Genomic DNA, 20,169 nt, shown 5'->3' on the forward strand with positions numbered 1-20,169 from the left:
GATTGCTGCAATAATGAGTAGGACACTGACCTGCAGAGATAAAAGGGTTATCATTCTGTTGTATAAGACTCTGATCAGACCACACTTAGACAATTGTTCTCAGATCTTGTCCCCAGGATTTGAAGGGGATAAATTAACTGTGGAAAGGGTACAAAGGCGGATAACAAAGATGGTGCCAGGACTGTACAATGTTAGTTATGAGGATCGGCTGAGGGAGTGTGGACTGCAGAGTTATTGGATAGAAGAAGGAGAGGTGATATGATTGAGACTTTTAAACTGTTGAGAGGTGGTTACAGGGTTGACACTGGGGAGTTCTTTCGCTTGGCTGAACAGCAGGAAGGAGTGATGATAAGGGGGGGCCATCCCTGGAAGTTACGAAAGGAAACCGTGAGAAAGAGGGTAAGGAGTGGTTTCTTTGCATGGAGGGTGGTTGAACCATGGAATGTATTGCCTAATAGAGTGGTGAGAGCAAGAACGGTCAATGCATTTAAGGAGTGGTATGAATCAGCAAAAAGTCAACCTTGAAATAAGAAAATGAAAATTTAAATGTATTGAACATACACTTACAAAAGATCATGAAGAAATTTGTCACACAGCACTGGAATGGAATTCTCAAGAAAAGAGAAAGTGTGGCCATCCTAAAAATACATGGAGGAGATCAACATTAATAGAATGTGAGAAGAAGAGTATTGCGAATTAAGACCAATAGCAAGGATAAGCAACCAATGGAAAGCATTTACAGACTCCCAATGTTCCTGATGGAATCTGGAAAAGAAGAAGATCTGAGCACAGATATCCAGATGTGGTGTGATCAAAGCTTTATACAATCGGACCAGCACATTTTTATCTCTCATGGTCAATGTTATATTCAACATTGTGACAATTCTCTGAGATGTCTTCACAACCTTTGTAATATGTTCTTGAAATTTGAAATCTCTAAGCAGAAACACCCCAAGATCCCTTGCTTCCTCCACTTCTTCCAGCATAACTCCACTAAGTGAGTACAAAGCATCCCATCTGTGGATCCCAGATTTTAAAACATTATATTTAGTTGCATTTGCTAACTGGGTTGTGGGGGCAGCAGCTGCAAGAGGAACTTCCAATGGTCACGATCCTCCACCACCAAGCTCAGGTTGCATTAAACAGATATCTTCATTCATTTGCCCACTATTCCAGCTTATTCAAATCCTCTTGAAGAGCCAAAACATTAGCACTATTACTAATAATCCTCCAAAGTTTCACATCATCTGCAAACATCTTCTCTCTGTAATCCTATGACAATATAACTGACACCAAGATTGAACAGCAGTGATCCCAGGAATGAACCCTGTGGAGTAACCTTTTTACTCCTTGATAGTGCTTCCCCAATACAACTGTCTGATATCTATCACAGAGCCAATCCAATCCACTAACCTGATACTCAAATCTGTGTGAAAAAATTTAGAAATCAACTTGTCATGTGACACCCTGTCAAATGCCTTGGAAAAATCCAAAAAAAATGACAATGTATGCTTTAACCTCATCCACTGCTCTTGTTACTCTATTGTAAGAGGTAACCAGATTCTAATAGATAATCAAATCCAGGCTGGTCTGCATAAATAATATTACTCTCATCTGCCGAATTCTGTATACGAGTTCTTACAAATTTCTCCAAAATCTTAACAACTATATATAAAACTTGAAATCAGATAGAATTACATTTGATGTTTTCCATATCAATGGAATGGTTCAAACATAGAAATAAAATTTTACAGGAAAAAAAATTAAAACTGGCATGCTACATGTATCGAAAACTGTAAAAATATGCCTGTCTGATGCAGAAGTGACACATGGGAATCAAATATTTTCCCACATAATGTGCAACCACACAAGACACAGCCTGGGATGAACATCTTGAAAGTTTTTCCATTTGGTTATACCATAAATTAAAGATGCCCAGAAATTATATTCTTGGATAAAATAACTTCACATCACTTGCCTTATTATCGCATAATGCAAAACACATATCCTTACAGACATGTATAATGCTATGCATTATGGGAAGGGTCATTACCCAGACTGGTTTCTACCTTTATTGAGGCAAAAACTAGTGGGAGCCAGACCCAGAAGAAATACCAAGGTTGAATTAATGCAGAAGTCATATTGTCATATATAAGTAGGCAAAAGGTGTCACACTTTATTACTAAATTAGCCTCTATGTAAGAGTTTTCCAGTCGTGAAGTTACTTCATGTGCAAACTGTTTACTTACACTTGGATAAAGTGTAAGACTAAACCAAGAATATAATTTCTTGGCATCTTCAATTTATAGCATAACCAAGTGGAAAAAAAAATTTCAACATCTATCTCTAATCCAGAGTATTTTAGTTATTATATGTGACACCTTTTTAAAAGACCACACTAAGGCAACTTGCGAATGCCAGGGAGTGCATTCCCATAAGTTCTCTGGTGAACTTTCTTTACGAAGCTTTCATAGTTTCGACTTTCGGCTTTGAAATAATGCTGGATCTAATATTAATTTTGCTGATGTAATTTTGCATAACCAAACTGAAGCCTTTTGGCTCTTTATTTTAGTAATTACAGTGGTATCTCGCTAATCCGAACTAATAAAAACCGTGCTCGTTCGGATTAGCGAATCCCCCCTCCCCCCAGAGACAACAATAACTAATGTTTAAGACAAAAAAAATCAGATTCTAATGTTACAGAGAATTTACTTCTGTAAATAAATTAACTGATAGAAAAAAGCTACTGCACTATAATGTGAAACAAAAAAATAACACAGTACACAAGTTTATTTTAGTAAAAAAATTTAATTTGTATGTCCCTGTATTGTTGAGGATTCTGATTTAATAAAATTGCATACTTCGTAACTTAGCTTCTTGGAAGCTAAACTTTTATCAAATGCTTCTTCTCGGAGTTGCATTATGAACAAAATTTTGTAGAATGGCGTATCATTCTGCTTAGCCCATTCTATACACATTAAACCTGCCAATTGCTCTCCATATTTTACTTTTTTTTCTTCGATTTCTTCATCGTCTTCTAATTCATTCTGTAGCATCATATTTATAATTTCAGCATCTGATTTGATTTCGAATTCACTTTCGGTTCTACTTGTAATCCATTCTGTAACATCTGTTTGTGAAATATCAACATCTGGTTTTATATTTTTAACCAAATTATGCACGTTTTGAATTTCCTCTTTTTGTGTATATTTGTGATTCATACCAACAATACAGTATGTACTGTAAAGTATAAAAAAAGCAAACATGAACACACAATAAATCAAAATAGGCCTCCAGTATAACTGTGCAATCGACAGTATGAAAAAAATACTGTACTATAATAATAATAAAATAAATAATATTAGTTAAAATTATAATTATTAAATACAAATAATAATAAAAATAAATAAAACTTTTTTCTTTCAAACCGCAGTTCGGATTACTGGAGGGTTCGGACTAAAGAGGTTCGGATTACCGAGATATCACTGTACTTTTACTCAATGACCAAGAGTTAGCTTATGAAAAATATATTTCTCTGACATTTCAAGTTCCTTTGTACTGAACGAGAGTTTTTGCTCTCTTAAAGTTTCTGCCTGGTCTGTGAAGAGAGCCAACCAGTTCAAAACACTGTCAGGCCAGTGAAACCTTATCAAAATGGACTAATAAAAGGTGAATATATAGATGCTTGGGCAGCGCCTACGTCTTTTAAGCAGTCTACACTAAGGCAACTCGTGAATGCCGGAGAATGTATTCTCGTAGGCTCTCTGGTCAACTTACCTTAAGAAACTTTCATAGTTTCTACATTCAGCCTTTATTATAATAATAATAATAATTATTATTATTATTCAATAATAATAATAATAATTATTATTATTATTTAAAATGTGGAAATGTGGGATGTAGAAATAATGCGGGATTTAATATCCACTTAATTTAAATAATAATTATTATTATTATTATTATGTGACACCTCCAGGGAGTCCAAAGACTCATCAAGGGAGAGTGTGCCAACAGCATCGAACGATTGATACTTCCAACTACTAACCGCACTCAAACTTGCTTAACTTTTTGCGAGCCATTAGGCAGAGTCTCTACCAATCGACCAACCTTTGCTGGCATGCTGGATCTAATATCCACTTTGCTTATGCAATAATTATTGAGTTTCCTACCACTCTTCAAAATAGTGATACAGAGATGGTCCTTCATGTCCCCATTGGCCTACAAGTGTCCTTTCAATAAAATATCTACTTTTCTAGGCTCAGCTAAAGTGCGGTAAAATTTGCCAGTGTGGATTACCACATTTTGGCCAAGCAGGTAGATCTTCAGCCCTGCATTGTGATGAACATTTAGACTAAATTCCAAGAGCCACAGTATCTGGGATTTGCAGAGCACACTATCGCCACCAGAGACATTGAATATTTTACAAGAAAATTAAGGTTCTCTATAAGAGTAATAATCTCTTGGAACATTTATAGAAAGAGTTGTGAGACCTTGCTACATCGACTGAATGTAAATATAAAAGATGGACTTAAATTATCCCTCTTATGAGAAATAGTTCTTGCAAATTCCAGAATTAAATTTCATAATATTTTTTATTCATTATTAAATTTTTTTAAAGTTATTTTACTAGAACCTTAATATAATTAGACCATGATGCTCTACATCATGTACGTGCAGTTTGTGTGCATCATCATTAAATATACCTATTTCTGTTTTTGTTGTTTAATTTGTAAGCCATATTGAAGATGTCTTTGATACTAGGGCAAATATTTTATACAAATAAAAATATATATGCTAAGATAAATTTGTATCAAGTTATTTATTAATTATCATGTCTTACATTTTTATATGTCAAGTTATAGTAGCATTTAAATAAAGGTGATCGAAAGACTGGGAAGAACACAGAAGATTATTATTATTTTATTATTATTATGTAACACCTACAGGGAGTCCAAAGACTCATCAAGGGAGGGCGCCTATTTGACAACTCTCCGTCTCCAACAGACACAACTACCTTCATCATCTACACCAACGTCATCTACCATTAACCACCACCACTAGTATTTTCACAGGCAATCACAAACATCCATACCCACAGCCTTTTGGCTGGAGAGCGGATACACTAACTAATCAGCCAACCAGGCAGGTAGATAAATATATATATCCATAGGTGATAAAATGTTTCTTTCAATATTTTAAAAAAAGAAAAATGGAGGAAAGATTATTATAAAAGGAATATGAGACGATAGTAATCTAAAAACATAGGAGATTAATATATTCTGGATGTCAGCAGTAATTACTTTTAAAGATTAATAGATAAGATAAATTTAGTTTAATCCTTTATCCAAGTGTAAGCAAACAAAGTTTGCACCTGAAGTATCTTCAGGACTGAGGCAATTCGTGGTAAAGGTGGACCAAGCTCTCATCACTTGTCTTAGCAACCCCCATAATGCAAAGCACATCTCCTTGCAGACATGTATAATGCTATGCATTAAGGGAAGGGCCACTACCCAGACCGGTTTCGACCTTTATTGAGGTCTCATTAGTGGAAGCCAGACCCAGAGGTGGTGATACAAAGGTGCAAGTAATGGAGAAGTCATATTTACCTGTACTCTTTTTTTTGAAAATAATCCTGACATCAAAACAAGGAATTGGACAATGAAATGTATTTGTGCCTACAGTTCCACAGATGGTTCTACTAAGAAGTGGAGGAGTGAATAGAGGCCATTTGACAAACAAATAATAAAAAAAAAGATGGTTCTTGTTGGTGATCTACACAACAGAGTAGGAAATGAATACCAGACATATAGAAATGTTTGGGGAAAATTTAGAAAAAAGAGCATAAGTATCTTCAGTCCTGAAGATACTTCAGGTGCAAACTTTGTTTGCTTACACTTGGATAAATGATTAAACTAAATTTATTATAGTCTAACCAAGTGAAAAAAACAAGAGTGATTTAATAATAAGGTGAGACACCTTTTGGCAACTCGTATGGCTAAATATGACTTCTCCATTACTTCCACCTTAGTATCACCACCTCTGGGTCTGGCTCCCACTGATGAGACCTCAATAAAGGTCGAAATCGGTCTGGGTGGTGGCCCTTCCCTTAATGCACAGCATTATACATGTCCGCAAGGAGATGCAAAGACAAGTGATGAGAGCTTGGTCCACCTTTACCAGGAGTTGCCTCAGTCCTGAAGATACTTCAGGTGCAAACTTTGTTTGCTTACACTTGGATAAATGATTAAACTAAATTTATTATAGTCTAACCAAGTGAAAAAAACAAGAGTGATTTAATAATAAGGTGAGACACCTTTTGGCAACTCGTATGGCTAAATATGACTTCTCCATTACTTCCACCTTAGTATCACCACCTCTGGGTCTGGCTCCCACTGATGAGACCTCAATAAAGGTCGAAATCGGTCTGGGTGGTGGCCCTTCCCTTAATGCACAGCATTATACATGTCCGCAAGGAGATGCAAAGACAAGTGATGAGAGCTTGGTCCACCTTTACCAGGAGTTGCCTCAGTCCTGAAGATACTTCAGGTGCAAACTTTGTTTGCTTACACTTGGATAAAAGATTGAACTAAATTTATTATAGTCTAACCAAGTGAAAAAAACAAACAAAAAAACTTCCAACATTAAAAGATAAGGAAAGGAGAGGAAGAAGTAGTGCACTGTTCTAAACATGAAAATAATATAATAAAATAAAATATATAGCAAAATAAACTTCCAACATCTTTCTCTAAATCCAGAGTAATTCAATAATAAGGTGGTACACCTATTGGCAACTTATATAGGTAAATATGACCTTTCCTATTGCTTCTGCCTTAGTATCTCAACGTTTGGGTCTGCCTCCCATGCTGAATATGAGAGTCTCTGTTTGGGGATAGGTTTTTGCTCATCTCTGAGTAGAGCCACTGCTGAGATTATGACTCTGTCTGGTGGTGGGGTAAGCCTGCCACTGGGTAGGGCCAACACTGAGAAGTTCTTTGTGGTGATGAGGTGAGCCTGTCACTGAGTGGAACAAAGCTGAGTTGGGCGATCTTTCGGGATCGTCTAATTTTTAGAGCGGTCTTTACTTAAATACACCTCAATAAAGGTCGAAACCAGTCTGGGTAGTGGCCCTTCCCTTAATGCATAGCAGTATACATGTCTGCAAGGAGATGTACTTTGCATTATGGGAGATACTGAGACAAGGAGTGATGAGAGCTTGGTCCACCTTTGCTCGGAGTTGCCTGGTGTTGCATCATCTTACCTCAGTCTTGAAGATATTTTCAGGCACAAACTTTGTTTGCTTACACTTGGATAAAGGATTAAACTAAATTTATTATGAAAATAATCTTGAATGGTAGGCAATAACAAACATAACTGATGTAAACAAACATCAAAACAAGGAATTGGACAATGAAAAGTATTTGTGCCTACAGTTCCACAGATGGTTCAGCTAAGAAGTGGAGGAGTGAATAGAGGCCATTTGACAAACAAACAAAAAAAAAAAAGATAGTCCTTGTTGGTGATCTATACAACAGAGTAGGAAATGAATACCAGACATATAGAAATGTTTGGGGAAAATTTAAAAAAAAGTGCAAAACTAATGTTAATGGTGGACACATGCTGAATTTCTGTTCATGATCTGGAGTATTATGTTGGAGGTTTATTGGATTTTTTTACAACACTCAAAAAGAATTAAATTAGAATTTAATGCTTCCTATATTTCGTCCTAGTTACTAGGACATCTACGGGGATTACATAAACAATTAATGTAACATGCACACAAAAACTTACAATACTAAGCCCAACCACGTGGGTGACACTAAAGTCCTATCTAGGTGGAGCGCCCTCTAAGGGCAGTAGTAGGTGGCCTGGAATGTAAGGTGGGACCTCTGGTGATGAGTGTTTCCCAAATCTTCGGAAGCTTAATGCAACCATATTTGTTAAGATTTGGTTGGTTTCTGAGAGCTGCTGCTGCTTCTAAGAAAAGTCTCTCTTTCTTGAATTTGCTGTGGTGGAGCATGGTGGTTTTCTTCCATGATACTCTGTGGGTGGTGTCCAAAACATGGTCAGCCAAGCCTGAATGGCCATAGTTGTGTTTAACGATGTACGACTTGTGTTCCTCCAGGCGGATGGATGCTGATCTGCCTGTCTGTCCAAAGTACGCAAGCTTACAGGAACAGGGTAGCAAGTTTGCGGTAGGGCTTATATGCTGTGTGTAGGTTATACTTTTTTAGTATCTTGGCTATTTTTTCCGAGGTGCCTCGGATGTAGGGTATGGTGATGGCATTTTTAAAATCTTGTTGACGAGAGGGACGGGGAATGGGGGAGGAATCGATTATTTTTTTGATACTGTGTTCGCTGTAGCCATTGGAGAGGAAAGTTCTGTGTATGTGGTTAAGCTCAGTAGTGAGGGCGGTTCCACTGGAACAAAGATTGTGGGCTCTCTTGGTAAGGGTTTTAATGATGCCATATTGTTGTGAGGGGTGGTGGTGGGAGAGTATATAGAAATATATAGAAATAGAAAACTGTATACAGAAAACCCACACACACAGGCAGATATATTCACAAACTCTCCCACCACCACCCCTCACAACAATATGGCATCATTAACCACCCTCACTACTGAGCTTAACCACATACACAGAATTTTCCTCTCCAATGGCTACAGCGAACACAGTATCAAAAAAATAATCAATTCCTCCCCCATTCCCCGTCCCTCTCGTTAACAAGATTTTAAAAATGCCATCACCATACCCTACATCCGAGGCACCTCGGAAAAAACAGCCAAGATACTAAAAAAGTATAACCTACACACAGCATATAAGCCCTACCGCAAACTTGCTACCCTTATCCGTTCTACGAAAGATCAGCTCCCTCCTCTCTCTCTGCCTGGAGTTTACAAAGTACCCTGTTCCTGTAAGCTTGCGTACTTTGGACAGACAGGCAGATCAGCATCCATCCGCCTGGAGGAACACAAGTCGTACATCGTTAAACACAGCTATGGCCATTCAGGCTTGGCTGACCATGTTTTGGACACCACCCACAGAGTATCATGGAAGAAAACCACCATGCTCCACCACAGCAAATTCAAGAAAGAGAGACTTTTCTTAGAAGCAGCAGCAGCTCTCAGAAACCAACCAAATCTTAACAAATATGGTTGCATTAAGCTTCCGAAGATTTGGGAAACACTCATCACCAGAGGTCCCACCTTACATTCCAGGCCACCTACTACCGCCCTTAGAGGGCGCTCCACCTAGATAGGACTTTAGTGTCACCCATGTGGTTGGGCTTAGTATTGTAAGTTTTTGTGTGCATGTTACATTAATTGTTTATGTAATCCCCGTAGATGTCCTAGTGACTAGGACGAAATATAGGAAGCATTAAATTCTAATTTAATTCTTTTTGAGTGTTGTAAAAAAATCCATTAAACCTCCAACATAATGTCCTCACAGCACTTAAGCCTCTACACAAGAATGATCTGGAGTAATCATTATCAACCTCATGCTCCAACAAAGAGATGTGTATAAATCCATACGAAATGAAGACATAAGAAAAGTCTCACTGACTTAAGTTATTGTTGATAGCAACATCTTCACACTGATTAAGAACACAAGCGTATACAGAGGATTTGAAATAGTACATTATAACTGTTTGGTTTGGAGTAGGATGAAACCCAATACCATACTGAAAAGAGAAGTATAAAAAGCTTCTAAAAGAACAGAAGTTGAGCAGCATATAGATGTGAACTGTAGATTCAAATATATTCAAGAAAAATGCAGAAGTTTAAAGACAAGAAACCAAACCTTGGAGACTCAGTGGCAGACACTGAAAGAGTACTGTAAAAGGAATCAGAGATGATAAAGGTGACATGAGAACTAAAGAAAAGATGTTCTTAATATCTGTTTATTCTGGATTAATTACTTCTGAGAACAGTAGTAGAAAATATTCAACAGGAGTGCAATCAGGAGTACATATCAATAGTTGAGGTAAAAGAAGCTATCAAAGACAAAAAAGCAGAAAGGGCTGTTCAATAAGTAATAAGACTAATTTTACTGTCGCGAAACCACTCATCACAATATTAATTTCTGTGGAATAAAGAAATGTTGCTGTCTGTATTAACAAGAGAGGTTAATAGATGGCGTATACGGGCTGATGTGCCAGAGTGTCATGTGACTAAATGTAAGCTTGTTTCGGCGTGCCTATGAGCCACAAACAGTCATCGAAATGGAAGCATCCTTGGAACAGCGTTATGCGATTAAATTTTGTGTGTGTTTGCAAAAATTGGCATCGGACACTTTTAACATGATACGCGAAGCTTTCTACGATGAAGCAATGTCGAGGGCAAGTGTTTTTCGCTGGCATAAAACTTTTAAGGAAGGAAGGCAAAATGTGGAAGATCTTGAACGTAAGGGAAGACCTTCAACGTCCATCACAGAGACAATGATCAACACAGCAGTGATTATCAAGGAGGATCACAGAATTACAGTACGCCAGCTGCATGTTGTCCTGAATATTTCTGTTGAAAGTGTTCACTCAATCATGGCTGAACATTTGGGACTGAAACGTGTTTGCGCCTGATGGATATCCAAACTCTTGACACCGGAGCAAATGCAGCATCGAGTGGATGTGTGCACAGAATGGAAAGAAAGACTGGAACAAGAAGGCGACAACTTCTTAAAATGCATCATTACAGCAGATGAAGCTTGGTTGTATCACTATGACCCTACAATGAAATAACAAAGCAGTGAATGGAAGCATCCGTCTACGGCTATCCCCAAGAAAGCAAAAACTGTAAAATCGGCTGGTAAAGTTATGACCATAACGTTATTTTGACTACAAAGGCATTGTTTACCAACACGCTGTAGAACCCGGGAATACTGTAAACGGCTCATACTATGCGGATGTTTTATGGACAATGGTACAGCACGTCAAAAGGAAGCGTCCATTGCTGAAGAATGGCTTCTTATTGCACCACGATAACGCAAGGCCACATATTGCTGGTGGTGTAGTGGACGTTTTGCAGAAGAACAACATAGATATCCTACCACACCCTCCATACAGTCCTAATCTCGCACCGTGCGATTTCTGGCTGTTTCCTCAGCTCAAGAAACCACTAAGAAGCTGCCATTTCGAAAGCAACAAAGCATGTGTAAAAGCTGCGGAGGCGGTTTTGAAAGAACTTTCAAAAAACGGACTTTCACATGTGTTTAAGAAGTGGACGCAACGTTGGGACAAATGCATCATGTCTCACGGTAGTTACTTCGAAAAAGACCATGTAAATGATGACGATTAAGGGTAATCTGTTTTCTGTATAAATATAGTCTTATAACTTATTGAACAGTTTCCGTAGATGATATTATACCACATATACAGAGATGTAGAAATTTTACTGTGGCTGCACAGTATAATTCAGGACTCATTATTATTATTATTACCTCAAGACTTCATGGAGTCAAAGACTCTTCTGGGAGGTCCTTTTATCACACACACAGCTCATCATAGCGTGTCTTAAACACACTCAAACTCCTTGCAGACACCACACTCTCAGACAATGCATTCCAATCATTTACAACTCTGCACAAAAAAAACCTGCCCCTCACTCCCACCCTCTTTATACAGTTTCCAGGGATGACCTCTGGTTCTCCCACTATTTTCGGTAGAGGCCACCAGACTCTGCAAATTACATCTTCTCAATCTTTCCTCATACTTGACATTCCAGAGGTAAGAAACTACCTTAGTCAGTCGCCTGTGGACACTCTCCAACATCTCTTCATCCTTCTGAAAACCAGATGACCAAATCTGGGCACAATAGTCCATGTGTAGCCTAATCAAAGCCTTATACAACGCAACAAGACTCTCCCTACTTCTACAAGTCAGTGTCCTCCGCATCATTCCCAGAAGCCTTTGTGTTGTCTTCACAATTTTGCTATATGTCCCCTAAATTTCAGATCCTTATCCACTATCACCCCTCAGATCTCTTATTTCCTCCACCTCTGACAATATATCCTCACCAAGCATAAATTCTACATCCCATCTTTGTTTTCCAAATCTTAAAACCTACATTTTGCAACATTGAACTCGCATCCCCATTTCCATGTGCAATCACTCAATTTATTAAAGTCTTCTTGTAAGGTCACAACATCTTCTCTACTCTTCATGGTTCGTCCCAACTTTGCATCATCTGCAAAAACTGAATATCTCCATCCAAATCTTCACCAGTATCGTTAATATAGAAATTAAACAGTAATGGCCCTAAAACAGATCCCTGAGGCACTCCACTAGTGACTTTCCTTTTCCTGGATATCATTCCCCCATACACAACTTGTTGATACCTGTCGTGACGACTCTTTTCTGTCGTGTTCTAAATCTATCTAGTTTCAAGTCACTTTTATGAATAATACAACTAATTACGAAATGATCACCGATCCAAAAGTAGGGAAATTTATATTTATACTGCGCCACCCTATTCTTAGATTAGTCTATATAAATAGTAGGATCAGTTCTAAATTAAGTTAGCAGTCATCTCATTAGGCCGAATCATCTATTATCATTTTTACTTGGGGTTTCCGCAAGATTCGAATGTTTATGAACGGTGCAATAATAAGGAATTCAGGCAAACACAATATTTAGATCAACAAAATAAAACATTTAATATATGATATGGTTAACAAAATACAAGAACTCTATTTTAAAATGGAACTATACAATTAACTTAACACATCTTCTTAGGTCACAGATGCTAATTCAATGTTCTAACTTTCATATACTATTCACAGTCCCAAAAACACAAATCTTCTTCTCTCAAGTTAATATAACAATTTCACATTTTATTCAGTCTTCACAAATCTATCAGCTCAATGTTTATATTCACAGCAGGCAATAAACTACGTAAGCTATATTCCAAGCAAATATATTCCCGGACCTTGAGCATCGGAGGTATATTACAGTTAATGCTAGAATAGAGAAACTTATACAACTACTCTTACCAGACAAATTCTTCAATACATCAAATTATTGAGAGAGCACTTATGAATTAACTTAATTAACATTAGCGGAACACACATAACAAATATTCTCCATAGTTTAAACTGTATTACTGTAAGTCGCACTTCACTATTCCAAACAACAGTAATTAGGTACTAATATCTTTTCCTGTTCACTTTTCTCCAAGTAACCAATATAACCTTTTCCTAGGGCAACATAAAATTTAATCGTAATTCAGATTAACTGGAACTAATCAGAATTTTCGCATTGACTGTCCAGTTTCCTTTTATCTGATTACGGCATCAACCTTTCTTCATAACAACAGCAGATTTCGCTTATGACATTAAACTTTATGTTTCACTACTTATAGGTTCACTTCCGAACACTATACTCATAAATTTCTGCCCTGAGGATTATATAATCTTGGTTCCGCAAAACTCTCTCCTCACTCCTTAATAATAATTCTTCTCTTCCTTTCTATCTTATCTATGACCTTCCCTCTTCTTTTCCTTTCTCTCTATATATCTCCTCTATCTATATGACCTTCACTCCCACCTTACGTTCGAACGCCACGCTCTACTCCACTCGTGGTTGTTTACGCGTGCGTCTCCATGACAACAGACTGCACGTAAACATTTCGCTAATGTAATGTATGGTCTATTATTATTCATGAGTGATTACATAACATTAAATATTTCACAAATAAAAACAACAGAATATTTAAGCTACTTCTTTAACTTTTTGATTACGTATACAGTTAAATATAAATTAACACTTTACGTTACACCACATATATTTAATTATACAAAATTCTAAACATATTATTATTTTATAAACTAATAGCAGGTCAGATTTTGAGTAAATATTTAATTAGTAATTCTTATTTAAGGAATAATAAATAAATTTATATGAACCATGATTAATATTTAATAAGCAATGTTAAATGTGAATGAAAAATAATAAATTACATAACATGGCTTCATTCACAATTTAACATTGGCTCACCCTTTCTTTGAAAAATTTTTATTATAAGAAAAATTTTTCTTTTTACACTAGGCTCCTTTAAAAAAAAACTGGATTACATATTTCCTTTTCGATTTTTGAAGTAATAGCTAGTTTTACTGAAACTTGGTTCTTTATTATGTTTTGTGCTTTTATTCTCTTTTACATTATCAACAATTCTCTTATTACTATTATTATCACTTTCTGCATGTCTTTCAAGTTTGTAGTATAGGATTCTCTTCTTTGAAATAAATTCACGTTCTCCATTATTAGAATTAAGTCTTTGTTGTCTCACAACCTGGCGGTTTGTTCTACGATATAGATTAGACATTTTACCAAAATTGACTTCAACCGATAGTTTACTATTAGTGGTAATTTCTGATTTGGGCTTTGTCACTACTACTTTTTGTTCATCAGTAAGAAGAGGAGTATCAGATTGAATGTGTACATAAGAGTTATCACCACTATCTCTATTAGATGATTGATTCACAGCTGATTTTTCTTCAGTAGATGGTCCTGATTCAAGTGGCAATCTAAGCTGTTTTGTTTGATACTTAGACTTATCATAATTATGAATTTCATTTCTTCTAGTATATCTCCTTTTGTTCATCAGGGTTATTTCCTCCTTAGAAAAGTCACAAGAAAACTGATATCTTGCTAAGAAGTTTGTTCCCAAGATAATGTGAGAACCTAGATTGGAAGTAGTGGGGACAACAAGTAGGTCTTGCCACACGTACAGTCCAAATTCTGGCAGGTATATTCTTGCTCGAAGCTTTTCATATGCCACAAAGTTTGAGTTTGAGAGAGAAGTAATCCTTACAGGTTGTCTCAGCTTGGCAGTGCTCTTCCACAGTTTGTTTTTTAATGTTAGGAAATAATCCATCCTGATGGTAGAGGCATTGCATCCTGTATCTAATAAGATGTCACATTTAGAACCCAGGATTTCTCCTCTAACTGTCATCATTCTTTCATTAGGTGCCTGGTGTTTCTGAATTCCATTATTTCTTCTGTGGTTCACATATCCAAATTTTGAATTCCATCTGTTGTTATAGTAATTTTCTTTGTTATGGAAGCAGTTCCTGGCATAATGTCCAACTTTGTTGCAATTGTAACACCTAAGAGGATTTCTTTGCTTTATCTCTGTCTTGGATTGAGGAATAGCAGACATTTGTTGTCTAACATCATTTAATCCTCGCATTACCCTATCTAGACTACTTAAAATAGGTTGACTTTGTTGTTCAACTTGATGTTTGATCATCTCATCAATTTTATTTGTAGTGGGATTTTGATTTTCTTGAGATTTCAGAGTAATAGCTGATAACTGTCTCACAACTTCATTAAGACTATCCATTATAGGCTGATTTAACTTATTCACTTCCTGGTGAATTAAAGTTTTTACTTCTGTCATCAGTTTCCTGTCCAATTGCTCTTTACTCTCTGTCACGTAGTTTACACTACTTGAATTTTCTCCAGTATTCTTTGCTTTTCCCTTTTCAACTTTACTTCTCTTTTCTATTTCTGATTGGTTGAATGAACTATCAGTTTTATTCACGACATTCAGAAGACTTGCATTAGTTGAGGGATAAAGGTCTCCTAGTTTTTGTTCTTTTTCCTTAACACTTTTGAGACACTCTTCTAAAGTAGAAATTTTCTTCTTGTAGGCTGTTTCTCTTAATTCTTGCCTAACACCTTGTCTAAATTGTTGGAACACAGCAAAATCTAAGTGAGGTTTATCTTCACCAGTAACATTCAAACTGTTGGCCAATGTTAATAACCGATTGTGAAAATCAGTAACAGTCTCTTTATCCTTTTGAACAATTTTCTGCAATTTCCACAAGTTAGGACCTACACTTCTAAGTTTACAAAATTGAGACAATAAGGTGTCTTTAAATTTGGAATACTCAAAAGTTTCTCGAAGTATTGGAGAAGAATGCAAAAATGTTTTTGCTTTACCTACCAATTTACTTCTAATCAGAACTAGCAATTGAAAATCAGTCCAACCTGCAATTTCTCTAAGTTTTTCAACATAGGTAAAGAAAAATAGTACATCATCTGATTCTTCACCTGAATATTGGGGAAAAACCTGTTGCGGGTTTACCGTACGAAAGAATTCACTGTCATTCATTTCAGAGCTTGATGTGACAGCCATAGTGATTAATAAATTACTATCTCAATTAATTCAATCTTTTTACTTTAAAATTAACTTTTATCTTTGCCTGAGTCCAAATTATAACCAGTTCACTGTGATTTAATTATTTCACTTTCTAAAATTTCAGGGAGTAATTCTACGATTATTATCACTAAACTTAAATTCAATTTCTTATCTTATAGTTGTTAAATTTAATTCCTACCTATTAAATCACATCCTGTCGACTGCGCCATTTGTCGTGACGACTCCTTTCTGTCGTGTTCTAAATCTATCTAGTTTCAAGTCACTTTTATGAATAATACAACTAATTACGAAATGATCACCGATCCAAAAGTAGGGAAATTTATATTTATACTGCGCCACCCTATTCTTAGATTAGTCTATATAAATAGTAGGATCAGTTCTAAATTAAGTTAACAGTCATCTCATTAGGCCGAATCATCTATCATCATTTTTACTTGGGGTTCCCGCAAGATTCGAATGTTTATGAACGGTGCAATAATAAGGAATTCAGGCAAACACAATATTTAGATCAACAAAATAAAACATTTAATATATGATATGGTTAACAAATACAAGAACTCTATTTTAAAATGGAACTATACAATTAACTTAACACTTCTTCTTAGGTCACTGATGCTAATTCAATGTTCTAACTTTCATATACTATTCACAGTCTCAAAAACACAAATCTTCTTATCTCAAGTTAATATAACAATTTCACATCTTATTTAATCTTCACAAATCTATCAGCTCAATGTTTATATTCACAGCAGGCAATAAACTACGTAAGCTATATTCCAAGCAAATATATTCCCGGACCTTGAGCATCGGAGATATATTACAGTTAATGCTAGAATAGAGAAACTTATACAACTACTCTTACCAGACAAATTCTTCAATACATCAAATTATTGAGAGAGCACTTATGAATTAACTTAATTAACATTAGCGGAACACACATAACAAATATTCTCCATAGTTTAAACTGTATTACTGTAAGTCGCACTTCACTATTCCAAACAACAGTAATTAGGTACTAATATCTTTTCCTGTTCACTTTTCTCCAAGTAACCAATATAACCTTTTCCTAGGGCAACATAGAATTTAATCGTAATCCAGATTAACAGGAACTAATCAGAATTTTCGCATTGACTGTCCAGTTTCCTTTTATCTGATTACGGCATCAACCTTTCTTCATAACAACAGCAGTTTTCGCTTATAACATTAAACTTTATGTTTCACTACTTATAGGTTCACTTCCGAACACTATACTCATAAATCTCTGCCCTGAGGATTATATAATCTTGGCTCCGCAAAACTCTCTCCTCCTTCTTAATAATAATTCTTCTCTATCTTTTCTATCTTATCTATGACCTTCCCTCTTCTTTCTCCTTGCTTTCTATATCCCTCTATGACCTTCACTCCCACCTTACGTTCGAACGCCACGCTCTACTCCACTCGTGGTTGTTTACGCGTGCATCTCCATGACAACAGACTGCACGTAAACATTTCGCTAATCTAATGTATGGTCTATTATTATTCATGAGTGATTACATAACATTAAATATTTCACAAATAAAAACAACAGAATATTTAAGCTACTTCTTTAACTTTTTGATTACGTATACAGTTAAATATAAATTAACACTTTACGTTACACCACATATATTTAATTATACAAAATTCTAAACATATTATTATTCTATAAGTTAATAGCAGGTCAGATTTTGAGTAAATATTTAATTAGTAATTCTTAATTAAGGAATAATAAACAATTTTATATAAACCATGATTAATATTTAATAAGCCATGTTAAATGTGAATGAAAAATAATAAATTACATAACATAGCTTCATTCACAATTTAACAATACCTATTAGATAACCAGTCTCTAATCCAATGCACTAATCTAATATCAAACCCCATCTTCTCTAGTTTGACTGTCAACTTATCATGAGACACTCTATCAAAAGCCTTTGCGAAATCCAAGTATATTACTATGTATCCTTCTCCTCTGTCCAAGGAAGCAGATTACTAAAACGTGACCTCCCTTTAGCAAATCCATGCTGTCCATCAAAGATAATACTATTATTGTCAATCCAATTCTTGATCCTAGTTCTCACAAACATCTCCAACAACTTAACCACAACAACTGACACACAGATAGATAGGTCTATAGCTTGATGCTTAAATTCGATCACCTACTTTATGAAGTGGTACAATCTTGCCCTCCTTCCACTCCTTAGGAACTTGACCGAGTGCAAGACTCACATTAAAAAAATATGTCAAGGCAGGTGTCAACTCCCTGGCACATTCCTGAAGAATATGTGGTGATATATTAACAAGTCCCACAGCCTTATTAACATCTAGTTTGCTCAACTCCCCATACACCTCTCGCTCACTTACAGTTAGTCTCTCCTCCCCATCATCAACTGCTCTCAATCTCACCATGTCACATTCACAAGATTGAAAGATCTTTATGAACTGCTCATTAAGTATCTCCACCACACATTCCACAACAGCTATCTTTATATCATTTTCTCCAATCAATATCATCCTTCCATAATCATTCTTTCTTTTGCTGGCCACATATCGAAAGAACTCCTTAGGATTCTTTTTGGCTTCATTAGCTAACTGCTGTTCATACCTCTTTAGCTACCCTAACCAAGTCACCCTCCTTGCCTGATCTTTGTAGACCTCATGGAATCGGTTATTTCCACTTCTCTTATGCTGCCTCCACAATGCCCTTTTTCTCTGTATTATATGCTTAATCTCTTTATTCATCCATCTCACACCTACTTTATTTAACCTTCTCACTCTTGGAATACATTTAGACATTGCATCTTCCAGACAGTTTTTGAAAATTCCCAAGCTGCACTGATCTCTTTTCCAGCTAACTCCTCATTCAATGCTACACCCACAAGCTGTCTCCTAAGCTCTTCACAATCACCCCCCCCCCTTGTAGTTCCACATATATCCTTTTCTCACCGAGGTCCTCACTCTGCTGGCAACCACCCAGATAATCACCTCATTTATAATTACATCTGATGAGATGACCAAAGAGAATGTCAAATTCAAGACGAGTGGAGAAGATCTCATAGTACCTATCTATAAAAAGGGAAATATAACTAACTGGGAGAATTACAGAGGAATATCTCTAATGAGTGTTCCATGGTATATTTATGCAAGCATACTTGAGAAGAGGCTAAGAAAAATTGTGGAAGGGAAACTTGAACAAGCTGTGTTTACACCAAATGAATGTTGACAGGTCAGATGTTCACTTTAAGATAAACAGATGAGAAGAAACTGCATGCATATAACATGAATCTGTACTCATGTATTGTAGATCTGGGTAAAGCATACAAAGGTGTCAAGAGAAAACTTTTCAAAATGTTATAATTATGTGGGATTAATGCGACATTACACAGAGGATACTAGTCTATATTTAAGTTATAAGTCAGCAATTACAACTGAAGGAAGTAGAGGAATATTACTTGAAGCAAAATCAGAGAGAAAGAAAGATGCTATCTCCACTGTTATTCATCATCTATATGGATCATATTTTGAAGGAAACTGGCAATAGGCTTGATATCAAAATTGGAAAGGTGACTCGGAGTTCTTTACTTAATGTAGATGATGCTATACTACTAAATAAATCTAGTGCAAGTCTTCCAGATTCCTTAATAAATTGAATAACTGCTATAAAAAATGGTTTGAAAATCAGCAGCAAAAAACTATGAAATAGGCAATAACATTGAAACACGAGCAATGTTTTGAATGTTATTGAAAATAACATCGAAATAACTAACAATTCATGCGAAAACATGAATTGTTTCTGCAGTTACTTGATTGCAATTCCATGTTTTTTGGAAATCTGAAAATGATAAGAAATTCATTAAAACATTAGCAATATAATACATGTTTTGTTCTTGTGTTGTGCATTAATACTATGAAAGGTTAACATGAATAATTGTCAATAGCTTGCATTTCAAAAGACACAATAGAAGAATGTTTAAAAAACTTCTTTATAATAG

General features: G+C 35.9%; 1 protein-coding gene across 1 annotated transcript in view; it reads right to left on the reverse strand.

Annotated features, from left to right (window-relative positions):
• LOC150108781 (protein-lysine N-trimethyltransferase SMYD5-like) overlaps positions 1-20,169 on the reverse strand; it is a 397,190-nt gene that overhangs the window by 80,500 nt on the left and 296,521 nt on the right. The gene's annotated exons all lie outside the window — the stretch shown is intronic.

The sequence above is a fragment of the Typopeltis vanoorti genome, chromosome 2 (assembly GCF_054136105.1).
Source record: "Typopeltis vanoorti isolate ZY-2024b chromosome 2, IOZ_Tvanoo_1.0, whole genome shotgun sequence".
Taxonomy (NCBI): domain Eukaryota; kingdom Metazoa; phylum Arthropoda; class Arachnida; order Uropygi; family Thelyphonidae; genus Typopeltis; species Typopeltis vanoorti.